The sequence below is a fragment of the Hibiscus syriacus genome, unplaced genomic scaffold, assembly GCF_006381635.1.
Source record: "Hibiscus syriacus cultivar Baekdansim isolate YM2019G1 unplaced genomic scaffold, ASM638163v2 tig00111540_pilon, whole genome shotgun sequence".
Classification (NCBI taxonomy): Eukaryota; Viridiplantae; Streptophyta; class Magnoliopsida; order Malvales; family Malvaceae; genus Hibiscus; species Hibiscus syriacus.
This window is the reverse complement of record NW_024063114.1, coordinates 485,009-506,087: the sequence shown is the minus strand read 5'-3', so window position 1 is coordinate 506,087 and position 21,079 is coordinate 485,009. Positions and strand designations below refer to the sequence as shown.

General features: G+C 34.6%; 1 pseudogene; it reads right to left on the bottom strand.

Moving 5' to 3' along the window:
* Positions 1 to 9,391: 9,391 nt before the first annotated feature.
* LOC120164563 lies at positions 9,392 to 16,043 on the bottom strand (annotated as a pseudogene).
* Positions 16,044 to 21,079: the final 5,036 nt, after the last annotated feature.

Genomic DNA, 21,079 nt, shown 5'->3' with positions numbered 1-21,079 from the left:
TGATTATTTAATAATATTAATTAAGTCACCTATAGTTAAAAAAACTTAAAGTTGACCTTGTCTATGCGGTATTTAATAATAATGATTTAATAATTTAAACTCAAGAAAAACAAAAAAGTTGCTATAATTATATATTTAACGTTAACTACATGTATGGTAATTTATCTCTGTGTTTTGTTCACTTTTGATCATTGATTTCAGAAAAATATAATATATGATCACTTTCGTTTTTATTTAATTAAGATGTAGTCACCCCGAGTTAAATGTCGTTAACAACAGTTAATATTTGGTTCATGTTATTAACATATTCTCTTAATTTAGTCATACTTTTAATAAATTAAAATAAATTTAATCTCAAGTCGAATGATGCCACATGTCATGCCAGTAAGGTTGTTCAAAAATACCCGACTTGATTGAGCTGGCCCATCGACCTGCTGACATAGTTAAAAAATATCAGGTATTTATAATAAAAATACCCGATTTTTCAGGCCGGGTACTCGACAGGGTTTCTGGGTCGAGCACGGGTCAGTGGTCACAAAATATTGGTTAATCGAGTACCCTCCGATCCGGTACCCGATTTATATTATACATTTTATTTTTATATTAAATTTTATTCATAATCCTCATTATTTCACTCTAACATTCTAAAATCCAATTTCTTAAATTTTGACAACATAACATTCTAAATTCTTAATTTCTTAAATTATTTCACATTAACGTTCTAAATTCTTAATTTTTTAAAATATTTCACATTAACATTCTAAATTATTTTTTAATATTTATTTTTAACTTCAAAATATTTGAAATTTAATTTAATTTATTTATTTATTTTAAATTTTAATAAATTTTGGTACCCGTGACGTGAATTATATATAATATAATTTTATATCTATTAACTTAAAACATTTTTATATCAACTTATTAAATATATTTTATTATTAACTTAATTTAAAAATATTTTTTATTTTCATTTAAAATATATAATTTATTTTAATTTATTAGTATGACTAAATTGAGAAAATATGTAAATAACAATAACAAAATGTGTGAATAAGTAACATCCTCAATACCGAGTTAGTGACCAAATTGAGAGATTTTAAAATTCAGTGACCAAATGAGATAAATTGAAAATTTCGAGGATTTAATTAAAATATTTTGTGTAGGACGAGTTAGCAAATGAAGGAGAAGTTAAGGGGCAAAGGTCTTTGAACAAGGAAAATAATTAAATATTAGTTGTGGGTATTTTATAACCCACGTGGAATCCATTTTGAGGAAACAAAAGTTTCCATACGTTTCTTCTTCATCTTGTTATTCTCCAACCGTGAAGCATACAAGCTAAGGTGAGTTGGGTTTTCTTTGGTTAAACCTTAAGATTCAAGTATGGTTTTGATTAATGAAGACTTAGGAAAGATGATAGAGATAAAAAGGGTCATAGAAACTCAAAGAGTTATAAGTTATGAAGGATTAAAGGGAAGAAGTGGATAAGTGAAATTGTGAATAAGGATGTATAAATGAATTTAGAAGCTGAAATTGACTTGTCATAGGTGTGAATAAGAAGTTATAAGTGTTAAATCAAAGTTTGGATTACATGGAACATTTAGCAAGATTCTTGGTTTTAAGAATTTGGGAAATATATAGAAGAAAATAAGGTGTTGAAATGATAAAAGTTGGTTAAAGTGGTTATAGATGAGTTTGGTAGCATAACAAGGGTTTATACATGAAAATTGGGAGAAGTGTTGATAATTTTCAGGTGAAAACAGTCTGTTCTGGGCAGGTGTATCGATACACTATGAACAAGTATCGATACACTAAGACCAAATTTGAAGAACAACTTCATAGTGTATCGATACATTAAGGAGTGTACTGATACCCTTGAATTTCGAAGCTAATTTGGGTACTGATACACCCGTAGTGTATCGATACACTCCTTAAGGGAAAAATGAAATATGATTTATTAAATTAGTTTAAGTTATTAGCAACGAATTATAAGGTTTATGCTGCTAATAATCTTATTGAAAATTATATTTATGTAGATATAAAGCCTAAACAAGTTCCGGAACAATTGAAGAGTAGGATCGATCGGGGAAAAGACAAAGAGATATAGGTGAGTGCATATGCATATCATGATTATAGTGGTATATTCCGCTTTAGACTTGTGATAAGTCTAGAGTCAATACAATAATACATGATTACATTCCATGCTATAATACATGACATAATTTCATATTAAATGCATTATGTGATAATGATTATAATAAATATGCATGGAAAGTTACATGAACTATGTGATAAAGGTAAGAAATTACATGTCTATGAGATATACTATGTGAATTGTGATAAGCCCATGTTATGTAGATGAGAATTATAGGTATAATTGGCATGCCAAGAGTAGAGGGTCTACGCGGTCCTTTGGGACATATATGTATTCTTTGGAACATGTGTGATGTCTTTTGAGACACATACTTGATCCTTGGCATATGTATATGATTCTTAAGGAATTCCTACGTGGTCCATATAGACATCTTATATGACACTTCGGTGCATTTCTACACGGTCCTTCGGGACAAATTCTACGTGCCCCTAGTGAGAATTTATACCAGCTGTGGTGACAGCATAGTGCACAACTTCACAGTACTCACATATCTTAGGTTCTCAGTATTGTATTATGAGCTAGAGAACTTATTAATACGAATTCATGATGGTAATTTGATCAGATTATGGGTAAGATACATGGTTATGCAACTTGCACGGATGAAATATGTGATTTCATTACATTTCATATCATTATGACATTATCATTATATTTCATTGTTATTACCATTATGCCTCACTAAGTCGATGACTTAGAGTGTGAGTGTTTCACACGTAGGATCCGAGAAGGTATACAAGCAAAGCTAGGCAGTTGTGACAACATTACTCCTGCAACTATCAGATCAGAAGCAACTTAAATAGTATGTCATTTTGTTATGTAAATCAATGTCGGCATGTAATTAAACGTTTTAAGTCGTGTATGCTCTGAGTATTTTGGGAATTTTGTATAAACCTATGTATATATATATATTGGGCTGAAAATACTATAGCAATGTATCAGTACACTATAGCAGTATCGATACACATTTTACATTCGAAGTTTTTGAGTATCAGTACTGTTCACACATATTAGTACTATTCATACAGTATCAGTACTATTCATACAATACAATACAATACAATACTATTCATAAAATATTTTTGTGCTCAATTCCAAATTAAATGGACTTTGAATTATTTTTGTAAACTTTGAAAACTTTGAATAAATGCAATTCAAGTCCAAATGTTCTGTTATTTTGTAAGAATATTGTTTTAAAAAGTCAAAGTGACATATCGGACTCGTATCTGGGTCGGGTACGGGTTGAGGGTGTTACAGAATATATCAAAATATTTAACTGTTGTTAAGGACAGTTAGCTCGAGGTGACCATATCTTAATTAAATAAAAAAATAGTGATAATATCTTATGTTTTTTAAATCAATGACCAAAAAATGGACAAAACACAAAGATAAGTTATAATCTATGTAGTTAACCCTAAAATTTATTATTCATATATTCTAGTATTTTTTTGAAAGTAGTACTAGGATATATTGATTTGTCGAAAGTCAAATCAATAACATATTATCAAATACAGACCAAATAAATACAGTCGTGACTATCATAAGTAAAATATAAAAATGATCGACTAGTGATAGCCTGATAAGAAAAAGCGTGAACAATTGAGGTAACGATGTACATAATCGGATCACACAAAAAGCCCTGATCACCAAACATGGATGAGAAAAACTTAAAGAAGAGTCAAAATGGACAACTGAAAAAACAATCTCCTCTTAATGGCAATCCTATCCAGCACCGATATGAGATAACCAATGGCTTGTCTTATAAACAAGAAAACAACCAACCATGAAATCATAGAGAATCACATATAATCATGATACCAATAAAAGAAATCGACATCAGTGGTCTAAAAACACATATAACCATGATACCTTTTACGAAAAAAGGGCTAAGAGAATATATTATTATTAAAACACGTTAAACTATAATTGAAAACTAATAAAAATAGATAAGAAATAACGGAAAAGATGAACAAAAAGACAAGAAGATGGTTGTGTAAGACCTAGGGTTGTTCATTCGATTAATTCGGTGGCCGAACCGACCGAACTACCATTAACCGAATTAACCGAACTTTTTTTTTCTTTAACTGTTAACCGAACCGTACTTTTTTTTAAAATATTAACCGAACCGAATAAATTTCGGTTAATTTTTGAATTAACTGAAATTTTTTAGAATTTTAGAATTTAATATTTTTTTAATTAAAAAAACAATTTACAATATCTAATTAATTTGATTCAAACATTATATTAAAATAAAATATTTGTATCTATCAATTTAGTTCAAACAAACCAACAAATTTGAAATTCTACAAAATAAATGGTGCATGAAGGTTGTGCTAACTGCAACTCGACAGCTACTATTGCAGTATTGCTAGGTGAAATGCTTAATTTTTCTGATGCTACAATCAAGAATATAACTAGCTCTTTTGTGCAGTTTTGTGCAGGACTTACTGCACAAGCCTCTTGAACATGAAGTGGATGATGAAGGCAAAAAAGTTGTGATCGGAGATGGCATAAACCTGGGTGGTGACCGAGATTGGGCTAATGCAGTGGCAAGGTTGGTGAGGAAGGTTCACTCTGGTGCTGTTTGGAAATGTTTATAGCACTGTATCTTTTATCTTTCTCACTTATGAGAAATGCTAAGAACTACTATCATTCATTATTTGATCTTTTGGATGCATTAGGGAAATTATATGCAAATATATCTACTATGCATGATGGGAAGATCATAAAGTTTAGATTAATGAATTACACATTCAAGAAATGGATGCAAGTTCCAATACTGTTAAACGAGTGCTCCACCTGCCCATGCTCGTGCCCATACCTTACACAAATCAAGGCATAAAATAATTGGTAACCGAGTAGCAGGAAGTGGGGGGCAACATATGGGGTGAAAAAATAATAAAAAATATTTAAGGGTTAATTCGGTTAATTCGATTAATTCGGTTAATTAACCGATTTCGAACCGAATTAACCGTTAACCGAATTCTAAAAAATTTATTAACCGTTAACCGACAGAACTAATTCGGTTCGGTCGGTTAACCGAATTAGTTCAAAAATTTGAACACCCCTAGTAAGACCACCACCGTTGCCCGAAAGATAGAAAATTAGGTAACCAACAGCTAAGGTAAAATAACTGTTACAAAGAAGAATAACTGCTGCGGATAAACTTTTAAATTAAAATAATTTAATAATCATTTAATGAAATATTGAGACGTATAATTTTAATTAAACAATTTAATAATTTTTAATAAAATAATAATATATATCACCAATATTATAGAAAAAATAAAATGAAATAGAAGATAGGAGATAAAAGAGGATAACCAAACTTGGACAAGGGCTGAATTATTTTTACTGGTATTAAATCTGATTTAGTGGATAAAACCTAATTAATCCCCTACCCTTGTTTAGGTTCCTTTTAGCTAAATAAGAACTTTAAAGATTTAGATGATGATGTTGGTGTATATGTATATAACATAATTGACGACGATGATGGTAGAATGTTTGTGATAGTATTGTTGGACAAATAAGTAGACGATGTTGGTAATGCTCAATCCCACATAGTATTAGAAATACTATTGTGAATGTGTATTTATAGTATGGAGTTCTCACTTCCTTGTTGAGTGAAAGAGAATAAGGGGGACTCTCGCGCACTGTCGTCGCGTCTCGTGGTCGTGATAATACGTGTCTTCGACACGTTCGCGCGGATACTATTTTTTTAGAGAAACAAATGGAAACAAATGATAACAGCTGATTTATGAGAGTTATCAGAAATTAAACAACTTTTCCTAAATTAAATAAAAAACGTTAAGATGTATCTAGACTGATTTCCAGCTTTGTACAGAGGAGACAAGCTGTTAATATCAGGAGTTATTTGATTTAATTCTATGAGTTACATGATATAATTTCGGGTTCAGCTGTTACAAAAGAAGAGATTTAATCCTGAAATTTTATGGACGATTTTAACCCTATTTTTAGCCTATAAATAGAGGGCTATATTCAGCTTCTCAACTCACTCTCAACATTCACAATTCACTCTCAGTGTTTTCTGCAATTATTCTTTCTGTGCTTTCCGATAAGAAGAGCAATACCACCGGCAGTCCACTCCGATTTCGGGTGTACGGAATTCGGAGCGACCGTGTTAACCTCGGGGGACGGTCCGCCTACTGTAGCAATTACACACATCGGGGCGAATTCGTTTTTAAGACAGTGATTATATCACGACACGGTTTACGAATCTGTTCCTTTTAATTACTGTTTATATTTCCAGTCAGTGCTAACGGTGTAGTTTTGCAGTTCATATATCCAACATACGATATCAATAGTAAAATATTGAGTACGATTAAAGATGGAAACAGGCCAGGTTGCCTCCACCCTCACCTGACCCGAAATTTTATATCCTCTATAAGATCCGAGCTGACCCAAAATATATATAATTCATTTGACTTTGACATGACCTGATATAAAGAAATGACTTAATTTTAAGAAAATAAAAATTTAAAAAATTATATTATTATACTTGGGTTAGGTCGAAGTTTTTACCCTCCAGTCGAACCCGACCTGACCCTACTCCTTAAAAATTTGACTGACCCAATCTTGATTTTTTTTTTATAAAAAAAATCCGATTCTATCAAGTTGGATCGAGTCAGAACATATTAGATTCTAATTAAATTGCCATATTTAAGTAGGATAGTATTTGTGCATATGATTTTTATTTTAAGAATAGATGAAAAACAATATGTTGAGTATTATATTGATCAATTAAATGCATTCATCATCGTTAATATATTGAGATTCAATCGATCAAATAGTTATAGAGATTCTAAAAGAATTATATTAATTTAATATCGAAGTGAATGTGATAAGTAAAAGTGTGTTTTGTTGATCATAATTTATTTATTAATTTAAATTTATGAAATTTATATTTTATCAGTTGTATATTTCATTTCAACTAATAAAATTTATATCTCACAATATACATTCATCTTATATAATACATTCAATTAATTTTTTTAAAAAAATATTATTTTAATAATTAAGTACAGTAATGACCCATTTTAAAATAATTTTCATGATGCTATTTAAGTAAATAGAATCAAATTTATTATTGAGTAATTCTTTAAAAAATATATATTTATTTTTTGAGTTTGTTTTCACCTGAAGAGGAATTACTTGAGTACTACAAATGGTACAATTATAATTACTTATTAAGTGAAAATTAAAAAGAGTAAATGAAAAAGAATGTGGGCGGCGGGGGACACATGGGTAGACAGGGCCCACACAGAGACAATAGGGCTGAACTGGTCGGCTGCCAATGCTTCAGAAATGAACACAATAGAAGAAGACGGATGTAGCCTTTTTTAATTACCAAACTGCCCTCCTCCCTTTCCAATTTATAATAGTAGTAGTACTCCTATTTAGTTAGTTGCTTGTCAGCGTGTGTGGGACCATTCAAATTAACTAATTTATGTGTTGTTTTATTGCACATCAATTGAATATGATGGGCGATTACCTTGAAATCCTCTAAAAGTTTAGGGACTACTAGTGTAGTTTACCCTAATATTTTAATATACTTGCACTGATCTTATTAAAATAATTTTGTATGAATCTAAATTAATTATAAAATAATATTTATTTTAAATACTCTTAACTATTTAATAAAAAAACGTTCACTCACTTCACTATAACTACTTAAACTCACATATTTTAAAAATAATAATAAATTTTTTAACAATCAAGATAAATTAGTTGACACGTCTTATTAAAATAAAGAGGCGGGAAAAGTGCATAATTATATATGATGTGTGATTACCATTATTATATTTATTTATGATTATACAATTTGTAGTTGCGTCTTACTGCAGCTCCCAGAAAGCTTTAAGTGCCTAGTTGGAGAAAAGCAACCCCACCACTTTCTCTCTCTCTCTACATCTATCATTCTTTCTTTGTTTTTTTTTACCAAATCGTGACTCGGACTGTACTCGACTCACTTCGTCAAAATGCCGAGGATCACACCACTCAGCGTATTTGGCAACGACAGCCAAACGTGATTCATTACATGTATGTTTGTTTGAGGCCGAATCGATAGTAATAACAACGAATGAAAACTACATACGTACGTAGCCATGGCAGTATATAAATCATCTTTACAGTGAATCAATTATCTTCAATCGTTTCTTATTTTTATTCTTCTCGTTTGTCTCCTAACTAAGAAGAATATCCCAATCAATATCATTACCCCACCTCCATCATATACATGTATATAATACTATTCATCCTTGTTTATAGAGCTCTTTGCTTTTGTTTTTTTCCTGGTTCAGTTCTTCTAACTGGTATCATGCATGCATGTCCATGACTGCTACAACTGTTATATTTACAAAGGTCGTTTTACACAAGATATATTTTGTTGTATTTTTACTGATCATTTACGTATCACTCATTGATCCATGCATGTCCATCACAACCATTGTTTCATGCTTCAGACATGCAAATTTAGCCATGCAATGATTACAGATACGTATTTCACCCCCACTTTGACAGTTCCTCAGCTGTGAAAGCTCTTGCTCATTACTAATACGTATGTATATTCCCACATTTAATGATCTTCAGATTTTTAATATTTCGCGTATTTATATGCATATTCGCTTATTACTTCAAAATATATACATAGAAAACCGATGATTGATCATAATCCCTATGCCATTAATTAAATTGACAAGAACAGCCTTTGTTCGCATGTCGAAGCAACTCAACAAGTATAACAAAACATTAGAAAAACATGATAAAATATTTGATACAAGGACACTTTAAACTCTGCCAGGTTTATTCAAGGATTTTGCTTATATATATTATCTAGTCTTTGTAATAAGTCTCGAAAACTGTGAAAAGTTTGTTTAATTGTAAGTGAATGAAAAATAAATGCAAACTATGACATCTCAAATGCTAAACTTGCACAGAATCTATTAAAACTCAAACTGCAATTATTTTAGCTTGTTGCATATCGTCTCGAAGCCTGAAATCTTATCAGTCAAGGAGAAGCTCAAGATTCAGTACAATTCCCATACCACCCAAAGCTGCTAAGACAAACTCGGAGAATAATAAGCTGCAGGTCTGAGATGGCCACTTGAGGATGATGCAGCCATAAGAGGCCCCCGCTGAGGCACACCGGAACGTTCTGAAGTGCAATCCCATCGAAAAGGAACTGCATCGGCTCGACCAGAAGGGATTGTATTAAAGTTATTATTTTGTACCATGGACGGGTCACCCCGTAATGAGCCTTCCAGCTGATAACGAGAAAAAGTATTCATGCGCCTTACGCTATGATTAGGAACTAATGGCATCGAAAGGCCAGCTGGTATCAGTGAGCTTTCCCTCAAGCCTTTAAAACGCTTGGCAGTGTCGGAGAATTTGTTTGTTTCACTTTCAGGAGCATCATCAGTGACAATTACTTCTTTGGAAACAGCAGCAGAATCACCGTTCCTATGTAGGTAGTCTAGATTTGTGACTTTCTCCATATCTGGACCTGGCTTGTTCTTCAGTCTGCTCGGTAGAGCTGGCAAGTTATAGTCGCCTGCATATTTGTATGGCTCCATGGAGGTTGTAAGCTCACATTCCATACGTCCATCAAAAAAATATACCAGCTGTAAATTGTGCTGGCGTTTGTGGTGTTCCAAGATTTGCATGGTTTCTATAGCCATTTGTTAATTGGACATCAAAAGATTTACCTGCCAAATCTTTTGGATGCTGATCAAAGATTGAAGAACTCTGAGGCATTGTCTGATGAAAGGCTATTTCACCTTGATTCCCAATATTGCTCGTAGAGATTCCAGACGAAGTTGGAAACTTCGGAGTTAGATGAATACTCAGGGAAACATGACTGGGCCTGACCAAGTGGCACAGATGTGTCTTCCTCCTTGTTAACCACCATTAAGTTCTTTCCCATTAGCCTGAGAACGGGATTAGAAGATGGGGTAGCAGGATCAATGTTACTGCGATCAGAAAGCTTGACAACAGCACCCGGGATTCCTTCGAAAGCAATGGAACCTGCAGGAGGTTTCAAGACGGGTACAACCACTTGTTCGGATCCTAAAATCGCACTACTCTTCCGCGAGTTTGTTTCTGGTCTTGCATCCATGTTATCAGGACTGATATTTTGATTGGCACAAATTTGCATTCCCATGGTAGGGACCATCATCGAAGTTGTTGCCCGTCGACTTAGTAGTTGTGACTCCTGATAATTTAGTGCAAAACCCTGGTATGATCTTTCTTTTCTCTGACACCAGCATGGCTGATCATCATTATTGAAAATCAAAGGTCTATTTTCAATAGAAGTTCTATGCTCTCTAAACTTCTCTCCTTTAGATATTCTTTCAAGTCCCGCACTTGTATGGGGAAATGCAGCACCATTTTCAACTAAAGGCCCAGATTTGGCGCTAGAGCAGCCAAATCTATAATTTTCTAGCATTGCAGGATTACCGACAAATGCTAATGGTTCAGCAAGCTTCGAATCTGACTTGGCTTCCAGAGAATTAGAGATTGTAGACATTGCAGATATGGGTGAATCCGATGATTCCCCATCAACCAAATCAAGCTGATCCTGAGAGGACCGAATTCGGCTGGTGGTCAATGATGAATTCCCTTGAAAATCATCGGAGCCCATGGCCCTAGGACTTGGCAAAAATGATCCTGGGGGACCAGGAATAGGTATCGGATCAACCTCAGGAAAAGAGTTCAACTGTGCCGCATCAGAATCCAATTCTCTTCCCATATTACCTTTTTGTCCAATAATATCATGGCTAAGTTCAGCACAAAACATGTGCGGTTCACCAACAAGACCTGGATCTGTAAGGTTAGCCACTCCTTCACCCCCACACAAGTGCCCACTGTAATCCTCATGAGTTTGTATAGAATTGGACCTATTCTCGGAAAGATTACCATGTTTGTTAAACTTGGTTTCTTCTGAGTGACTCAAACTAGTGTCAGTATCCTCAAAAGATTCCAAGCCACCAGCTTTATCCAGAGTATTCTCAGCACTTCTTGCATAAGAATCAGTGTTCTCCATCTCATCAGAAGAAGAAAAATTACGTGTCGAATGTATGCTCAAAGTCATGGATTCCTCCCTACTAGAAATACTTTTTCTTCTTTGTTCTCCAGATGGGGATCCTAGGATGATGCTTCCTCCAAATGGCATTTCTTCAGTAATCTCTTTCCTTCCAGGTTGATTTTCGGAACTATCATGCATCAAGTCACATTCTTGATCAGAATCGGGACCCCAGGATACATCTTCATCGATTTCCTCCATAAAACGCAGACTTTCCGTCACTAAATGATTCTTAACCAAGTTTGACCCAAATTTACCCACGGAAGACCTGCTGCTAGAAGATGACACATTTTTCTTTGGTGAGGATCTGAAGCGTTTGAATGCAAACGAACGGCCACTAATAGGTGCCATAGAAGTGACGGGAGTATTGGGATTACTATTTGCATCATTATCAACCATCTTCTTGCTCAATGAAGATGAACAATTTCCACCAGAGCTCAAAGATTTCACCAAACGATCCTTACCTAGATGGGAATGGTCTTTACTCAAGTGATTTTCATTTTGCTTATGTGATCTTAGCTTCACCTTGTCACGGATTCTTGCTCCACACAAGGAATTCCTTACTCTCTTTCTCCCAAAAGAATGTTCCCTCTCATTCATATCTGGGGCTTCATGAACTGGCTTCTCTCTCTTCTCACATTTTTCAGGAGAAGAAATTGCAATTTCAGATGAACTTTTTAACCTGCGAACACAGTTTCTCTCCGCAACAGGATCTCCTTGATGTGGTTGATCCCTCTGAACCTGCAAGTCCAGGGAAACATTCCGTCTGCAAACCGAAGGTTGATTTCTAGCTTGATTACTAGGCTTCCTTGAAAGACCAACTTGTTTAGAGCACACCCTTTCCCTAAAGTTTCTAGAATCACTGGATTTGACTTGCTTTGGCACATCCGGTCCATCGCTCTGGCAGGTTTCTGCTACTCCATGGTACCCTTTTAGACCTCCAACCATCTGTTGAAAAACATTATAGCAACTGTTAAATTTTTTACGTCAAGAAAGCCTTTTTTATACCCCATTATTATTCTAGCAGCATGTGGATGCCATGGTCACAGCAAAGCTTATAATCACAAACAAAAAAAGCACGGAGCGCAATAAGCTTGTTAAGTTTTAATTCATAACTACTTATGTTTTCAATTCACTGCAGAACCTATAATCACAAACTACAAAACATGGAATGGGTTCAAATACTAAGGGCATATAAGAATGTTTATTTTTCAATAAAAATTACTTGTGTTTCAACTATGTTACTGGGGCTTGGGTGTGTGTTGGATACGGGTAAATATCTCCATGGATACGCTTAGATTTTTTTAAATGTTTTCTTTTCGTAACCTTTGGAGGTTATATCTCCAAATGTATTTGTTGGATGCAAGCATTGGGCCTAAGAACTTCAAGAGAAATGAAGAGTCCGGGCAACATTGTTTCCAAGGGATTTAAAAATATAACTCAATCAGCTAGTCGGCATCAAATACAAGCAGAAAAAACCTTTAAAAGCACCCAAGAAAGTAATATAAAATAATCAGGTAAAAGGCAGAAGATATGGATAAGGAGGAAATAATAAAGAGAGTGTACCGTAGAAGAGCAGGTCTTATGCGAGGTAAGTTTTCGGCTTTGAGGAGCAAGTTTAAGATGCTTGTGATGTTTTGAGGGATGTCGCCTTTTCTTTTTTGTCGAAAAGAATTTGCTTCCCTTGAAAGCTTTGCTTGGTCCAGGATCATCTCCGACTTTTAACACTGGTGGAACATCATTAGACTTTGATAAAATACGGATTTTTGTACCATTGTCATCAAAATAAACAGCACCTACATCAACAGTATCCCTGGGATTAATAGAAGAAGCCCTTTGCTTTTTCCCTTCATCAGATATTTCAAGTCTTCCATTCCTCCTATCAAGTTCTTCTAAAGTGCATGGTTTAGCAGTAGCATAAATATCCACCATCATTCTCGTCTTCCTCGGCTTTATTCTATGGCTAGAATCCACAGTCCACTTGGGAGTCGATTCATCTGAAAGACATTGGTCGATGTGAGCATTCAAGGTGGTATTGGAAGAGGAAGAAAAGGTTTTACAAACAGGGCAAACTTTAGAAGCCATGGATTCAGATAGCATGGTAGAGCTTGAAGCAATATCTTCAGTAGATTTAGGTTCAGACTGTGCACCAAATTTCACAATTAATCTGCACTTCTTCCCAGATGGTCGGGTTGCGTTTTCAGTCTTACGGGGCTTGCCAGCAGCTTGAACTCCAGCTGATGCCTCCACTGTTGTATCGGTTTCTAATGCTGAGTCGGACTGCTTGTTAACAAGAACCGAGTCTATATCAGCTTGAGAAACACTTGCTGTTGTCGAAGGTAAATCATTTCCATGTTCTCCTCCCGATCTGCACGAGCTATTGTCGATGCAAGTAACTGCTAGGTTATGGTTTGAGTAAGCATCATTGGACGACTCTAGGACCACATGATCGTTTGACCCAGATGGCTCATCACCGAATTTTCTCGTAGTTTGCTTCTGAAATGTACCGGTTTCAACCACGCATCTCTATATGGACTGGTTTTTTACAGTACCAAGAAGCTCAAATGGTGGCAATGGATCTTTCAAGCCATGCTTCAAACAAAGCTGCAAATTCTTGGAAGAAAACGGCCAATTCTTCTTGATATCATTGCCTCGAGCAGTGAAAACATAATCTCTGCAGTACAAGAAGATCTCTGCCGTCAGTAACTGGGGGTAAACACATGAAGAGATTTATACGTTAAAAAGGGTCAATCACTATGAAAGAAGCAAAAACTGATCATTCAAGAGCTTTTCTTAGGGGAATCAAAGGTTGAAATCTAGAACACTCTGATATTGTATGTTAAGTCAAGGAGGAGGGGGGACACATGGACCATAACAAATACTCAAAAGAGAGAGGAAACACATTAACGGTGAAGAAACAGAGAAGCAAAACAAAACCCAAGATTCAATGATCTATTATACTGAATTACCCCAGGCAAATGAGAGGAAAAATGAAAAGTACTATCTGCATGAAATGGTAAAGAGTGGTCAAGTTTCAAGTACACATCTTGCTGCAAAGAGAACGCAAAGAACTTCCCAGAAGTTTGCTCCCAAAAATAAAATCACATGTCCAAAAGTACCCCTCCCAACTACCTTCCCAAGACCAAAATAGGGGCAAAGATTTGGTCTGTGTCAATATTTTAGGTTCCCATGTTGAACTGAGTCACCGAGTAACATAAAACTCGTGGATCTGACCCAACAGATGTCTTAAGGTGAGATCAAAGGAAAGCTGTTAGAATCCATAAGGAAAAAAAACATGGTCACTGTTCACCTCATGTTGAAGAGAACAAGATGGAGTGAAAAGAAATCAAAATCAAACTGAACTAAATAATATTATATATTACCTTATGGAGAACTTGGGGAGTGAGGTATGATGCTGATGCTGATGCTGCTGTTGATGATGATGATTATCAAGAAACGGCTTGTTTAGTAGATCTACCTCAGGCAAGGGAAGCTTGTGAGGGGGCCTCTCAATCTCATCACCACCACTTTTCAGCTGTTCTAGAACTTGGCATGGACATGGGGGATCTGGTGGAGGGTTTTCAATGGATAACATCTGATGAAAAGCTGCTCTCTTCTTGTGCTGTTTTCACAACAGTCACAAGCCACACTTATACTGCTTCTTTCTCCAGCAGTAGAGCCTCTTATTTTCAGCATAACCCTTTTCCCTCTGATCTCTTCTTCCTCTCTTCGGTTGTATCTCTTATAACTTCTTTCTACAAAACAGTATTCACAAGATCAAACGATATCCCACTCGCATCTTCGATCATTCATAGCCTGCAGCAATATTAGATAGAATTAAGAAGATGATATGGTAATAAGAATAGTTTTAAGAAAGACACAACTGAGAAGATGAAGAAGATCAGGCAGTGAAAGCAACGTTATTTTATGTGAAAGGGAAGGAGTGTTTTAGAAGCATGTGCGTTTTGGTTAATCAAGGAAAGCAAAGAACAAAACCCGCAAGGAAAGATGTTCAACCAAAGTCCATGAGGGAGCATTATTTTATGTGGGCAAACCCAAAGAAGTGAAAAGTACTGATCTTTGTGATTTGTGGCAACACCATCGACTACTAAAAATTTCAAGAAAATGATCAAATCCCATAGAAAAAAAGGTAAACCATAGCTAGTTAGATCATAGAGAATAAAGCGAAGATTAATACATGTAAATCGGAAAATTTTTGAAGCTGGGTGAGAAATTGAACAAAGGAGCAAAAAAAAAAAACATGAAATGAAACAAAGAAAGAGATGACTATATCAAACAAGAAGAAAAACCCAAATCTGAAAGGTACAGTAGAACAGATCCCATGAAGGAAATCTAGTATTTAAGCCCACAGACTAGATTCTCCTTCTTGTTAACATTGAGACTAAGCAAGAAAGGAACCCATAAGCTGAGAAGACATAGGGTATGGTGAAATCATTTGTAAACATATATAGTAAGTAAATAGTTTTTCGGAAGGAACGTTGAAGAACATGTGAAAAAAAAGAAGAATACAAAACAAGTGAAGCCTTTGCCTTGAATAACAATAGGCAGGATAGATGTAGAAGAAGGGAAAACTAGGGCAAAAGAGATTATTACCTTTGGGAAATTTTGATTGAAGGCAAAAAAAATTTTTTTTTGACAGGAAAGAGTTTTTGTTTGGGAAGAAAGAAAAAGGGAGGCAGAAAATGAGAGATGAGAGAAAGTTGAAGGTAAAATCAGAACCAACCACTCACACATCAAAAGGGGCATCAGATTCCTCCCCCTTCCCTCCTTTTTCTTTCCGCTTCCACCCGTTAATAAAATAAATAAAAATAATAATTAAAAAACAAGCAAAAGTATGTCCTTTTTATCCAAAAATATCATCCAAATAATCAATAATTAATTATTAGACACTATTTATTTAAATATTATTGATCTAATACTCTTTTTTATATAATTATAATAAAGGGTGTTTTAAGATACGCACCTTGCAAATATAGATGGAAGAAGCAGATCATAATACTCTCTTTTATAAGATTTTATCTGAGTTAATGTCACGGTGAAAAGCTCGGATAATAATTCGTGCCTTCGTGGGGAATTTGACACATGACGAAAGGCGAGAATCATGATATGTGTCTTCCATTAAATTACCACCTACTCCCTTTAATACGACCATCAGCTTGTCCCCCTCCCCCTCTTATACAACACTCAAACCACACACAAAAATTTTAATCTCTTCTTATCGATTTTTATAGCAAACTTTAAGTAAGTTTTATTATTGTTTTTAGAAGTTATATATATATTTTATTATATTATAATCATTTAATAGTTTAATATTTTTATTATTATTTAATTTACTTATTTTCTTATTATTTTTTGCAGTTATAAAATGGAAGACGAGTTGTCGCGTTTAGATGAGAATCATATATCAAGTCATTTTGTCGATACGATAACAATTTTAAATTGTGTTATTTTAATTATTGTGAATATTTTTATTTTTTTTATTAATTTATATTTTAATTTTTATATTATTTATTTAATTAGGGGAATGATCGTATATTAGAACTATTTATTCGTAACGCTAAGTTAGAGATATTGAGTCGTGTCTGGCCATATTTAGATGAGGTTGGATTCAGTTATATAGCGAAATATGAATGACATTGTAATATTGAATCCAACCTTATTTATGCACTGATTGAGAGATGGAGACCAGAGACACACACATTTCATCTTCCGTGTGGGGAGTGCACTATTATGTTGGATGATGTTTTCATACACTTGGGGCTTTCGGTAGATGGAGATGTTATTTTTGGTGTGGCAGATGGTAATTGCCATTCCTTGTGCGAGGAGTATCTTGGAGGCATCCGCCTAATTTCAACGGTGGTCGAATATTGTTATCATGGTTAGCTATAAATTTTCAACATTTAAGTGAAGACTGTTCCGAGGAACAAGCTAAAATATTTGTCTGGGTTTGCATGTTACAACTCATAGGAATGATCTTGATGCCCGATAAAACTCGAAACCAAGTTCATTGTGTGTGGTTGCGTTTCCTTGATGATTATTACGTTACCGGCGGACTCAGTTAGGACTCCGTAATTTTGGCATATTTGTATAGAGAAATGTGTCAGGCAATTGATTATCGAAAAAATGCTATCGACAAATATCTCATTCTTCTCCAATCATGGGTGTGGTATCGCATGCCCTTTTTATGATCGGTCGTGAATAACTTGTTACTCTTCCCGTTATTGTTGAGATAATTTCAATATTGAGTTCGTATATAAATAATTTTTTGAGTATATAATGAAATATTTCTTTACATTGAATAGGTGGTCATGTACAAGGAAAATCCTTGTGATATACCATATGAATTGGAAGAAATTCGGCTACTCATTGATCAGAAGGCTGATACAGAGGTATGCATTTAAATTTTATTATTTACCTTTAATTATCATTATATAATTAAAATATTATTTTGATAAGAATTATATATTTGTTTTAGTTTGAATGAGCTCTTTATTATACACAATAAATGAGGCTTTGCATCCCACCTCAGTTGAGTAGCTTATTAGATGTACGGATGGTGGTGGTCCCTTTGATAAGTTATGATATTATCGAGTGGCATCCTATTGATCTCGTGCTCCACCAATTCAGTTTCGTACAACAAATTCTTGAAGAACCTAAGAATCTCGACAATATGCATAACGTTGATAGACGGGGCAAAAAGGATGTCAATTGGCTGCTGAAGCATAGCGAGTGGATAATGATATGGGAGGATTGACGTGGACGCATTCCCCATAGGGAGCCGATTTATGTGGATCATTATTCGGTTGCGGGTGATTATTATGAGTGATTCAAAACGAATGATAAGCCATTCCTATTTTCTGAAGAAGCACAGGTGGAAGCTTTCATCGGTGTCGAGAAAAGCGTCCACCGTCATAGCATTATCGTCCCTTGACTTGTGGATAGGAGTATACGCTTCCGGTCCATCCTCAACTACAGCATCGAAACCATCACAACAACCACCATCTACACCGATTTATATTCCCAGCCCGTCACTATACATGGGTACATCGTCGATTTTGATTGCACCACAATAGTTTTAGATGCCACCACCACAGGGTTTTATGACATATCCTGGAAAATATTATACTTATATGCTTAATGATCAAGCGTGGGCTTTATATGCTACTTATTTGGTGGGTGGTGATTCACCACAGACACATACACCTCTGGCTCAGTATGGATCGCAGTCATCGATGTCGATGTTTTCGTAGTTTTTACAGTTTTCTATGAGTAGTGGGATGGTTAGTCATATACCTCCAGGGTCCTTATTCTATGGAGATCCTACATCATCATTCGTCCCTCATCAACAAAATATAGCTACTGTTACTGCTACTGATGATGAGAGTGAGGAGGAAAAATAAGTTATACGAAAAAAACCCTTATCGAAATATAGAGTTGCAACCCTGTGGAACACATTCAAGATACATACATTGATAGACTTGTTTAGTTTGTAATGTTTTTATCTAATTTTCTTTGTTTATCATCAAATGTATTGAATTATGGAATTATTATTTATTATGTTTCTTAATGTTGTTATTATTTAATTATTTGAATTGTAACATTTATATTTAATGTTTCTATTTAATTGTTTTAATCATTTTCACCACTTTAGTTTGTAATGTTTTTATTTAATTTTCACTTGAGTAGCCAATTACTTGTTGATGCTCAAATGACATTAATTGAAAGTAAACGAAAATGAAATAATACAGATTGAGATTTCCAGAAACTACAATTACATTGTTATTTTTAATGGTTAGGTGATGCTAAAGAGAAGGACATATTTTCCTATTGTAGCCTAGGTTTCTACAATGTCCACATCTTTTGTTTTCTTTGAACGTCTCTCAAATATCCATATCACAATGAATTCGAGTAGATTTTGGACGACTTGTCTCCCTCAATAAGGATGGATCTAGTACAATCAGAAGCTAATTCTGAACCTCATCTGGGTATTTCTCATTACCTATCGGGGGAAACTCAAATTCATATACCTTAAATACGGTTGTAATTCGGTATACATGATCCATAAAACATTATAGTCTTGACGAGTATAAGAGCAAGCTACTATGACATGGGAGCATTGATACTTCAGAACTTGAAAAAACCCACAGTCACACCATATATCTTATAGATTAACTTTGAATGAGTTAGATTCAATCCCTTGAAGTGGTCATGGCATTTTGTGACACGAAATAATTCATGGGTTCGAGAGAAGCTTGTTACAGACTTTCTATTTGGTGTAATCTTTTTTTTGTAGACCTGCAACTAATCTTGGGTGATAAACATGGTCATTTTGTATCCAAGTTTGAGCTTGTCCCCCGAGCTTGGAAAAATGCTCCTAAACAAAAATACGTCGTTTTAACCAAAGTTATTACTAGTAAATGACGCGTCCCCTTTAAGGTCGAATTGATAGTCTCAACCAAGTTGGTTGTCATGTCTATATTAATATCCACCATCGTATGCATTTATCCAAATTTCTTTGTTGATGAGGCTGATGTAATTATATCATTGCTCATTTTTTCTTTGCAAATATTGAAGCATGGACTCAAACGTTTGAGGTAATAGTTCGTATTATGAGCGTCAAATGTAGTACTTACTGTTAATTTACCATAAAAATGAAAATGATTGAGAAATAAATTTAGGCATTATGATATACCCATGCAGACAAGTAATTGGCGTTCATCATTCTTCTTAAATTTTCTATGATAGTTCACGACAATATGTCAGATACAATACCGATGTTGGATATAGGACGATATCCACATTGGACCCAAAAAGTTCATTGATGCTTTGATCCCAGGTTCATGGTTTGAAATGATATATATTTTCCCCTCGTGATAACATGTAAGTATAAGTTTCTGAGAAAAAAGCCTAAGAATCTATATCTTCACCTTCAACAAGGGCAAAAACAATTGGAAGAATGTCGCGATTACCATCTTAGACAACTGCCAATAATAAAACATGTATGTATTTTCCATACAAGAATGTCCCATCAATTTGGACAACGGGCTTGCAGTATTTCACAATATTAATGCATTGTGGGTAAGTCCAAAAAAGTTGGTAGAATTGACATCGATCGTGAAGCACTCGATCATTTTGGTATGCATGGTAAGTTTCGAAGTCGACTATTATCCCAGGATTCAGTCTGCGCAATACCTTAAATCAACTTGGTAGTTTGTTGTAAGATGAATCCCACTCGCTGTGAAGTTTTTCCTTCCATGTTATCCTGTAGGAGATGGTGTATCCATATTGAGGCTGTATAGCTAAAATCAACACCACAATAGCTATATGAGAGCTTGATTTGACCATGAGCATGATGGCTTGGCAGATAATGTTGGAGTCTAAGTTTGGATAGTCCTGGTTGATCCCTCTAGCGTAGCATATATGAGGATCGTTGTATATTGTTAGTTTCCGTATATTTTTTTTTCTTTTCCTCTTCGATACATGAACTATCCAGTTGCATCTGTTATCACGTTAGACATGGTGATAAACATACTTTTCTGTGGTGGATTGGTCGACTTTAGAGTGAATAAAATTACAAATGTTATAATTCTTAATTACAATCATCGCTTATTCTTTATATGGAAATTCCATTCTGATATATAACTCACCATTATTGACTGATGAGTTAAATCCGTAGTTACCAACATTACGTATATCCGTAAATTCTGGCTCGTACATTACATCATAGTCAGCTTTATACATGTGTGTTAGAGGTTCAGTATGTACCGTATTCATGGGAACTTCATATAAATCATCATTATCAGAGTTCA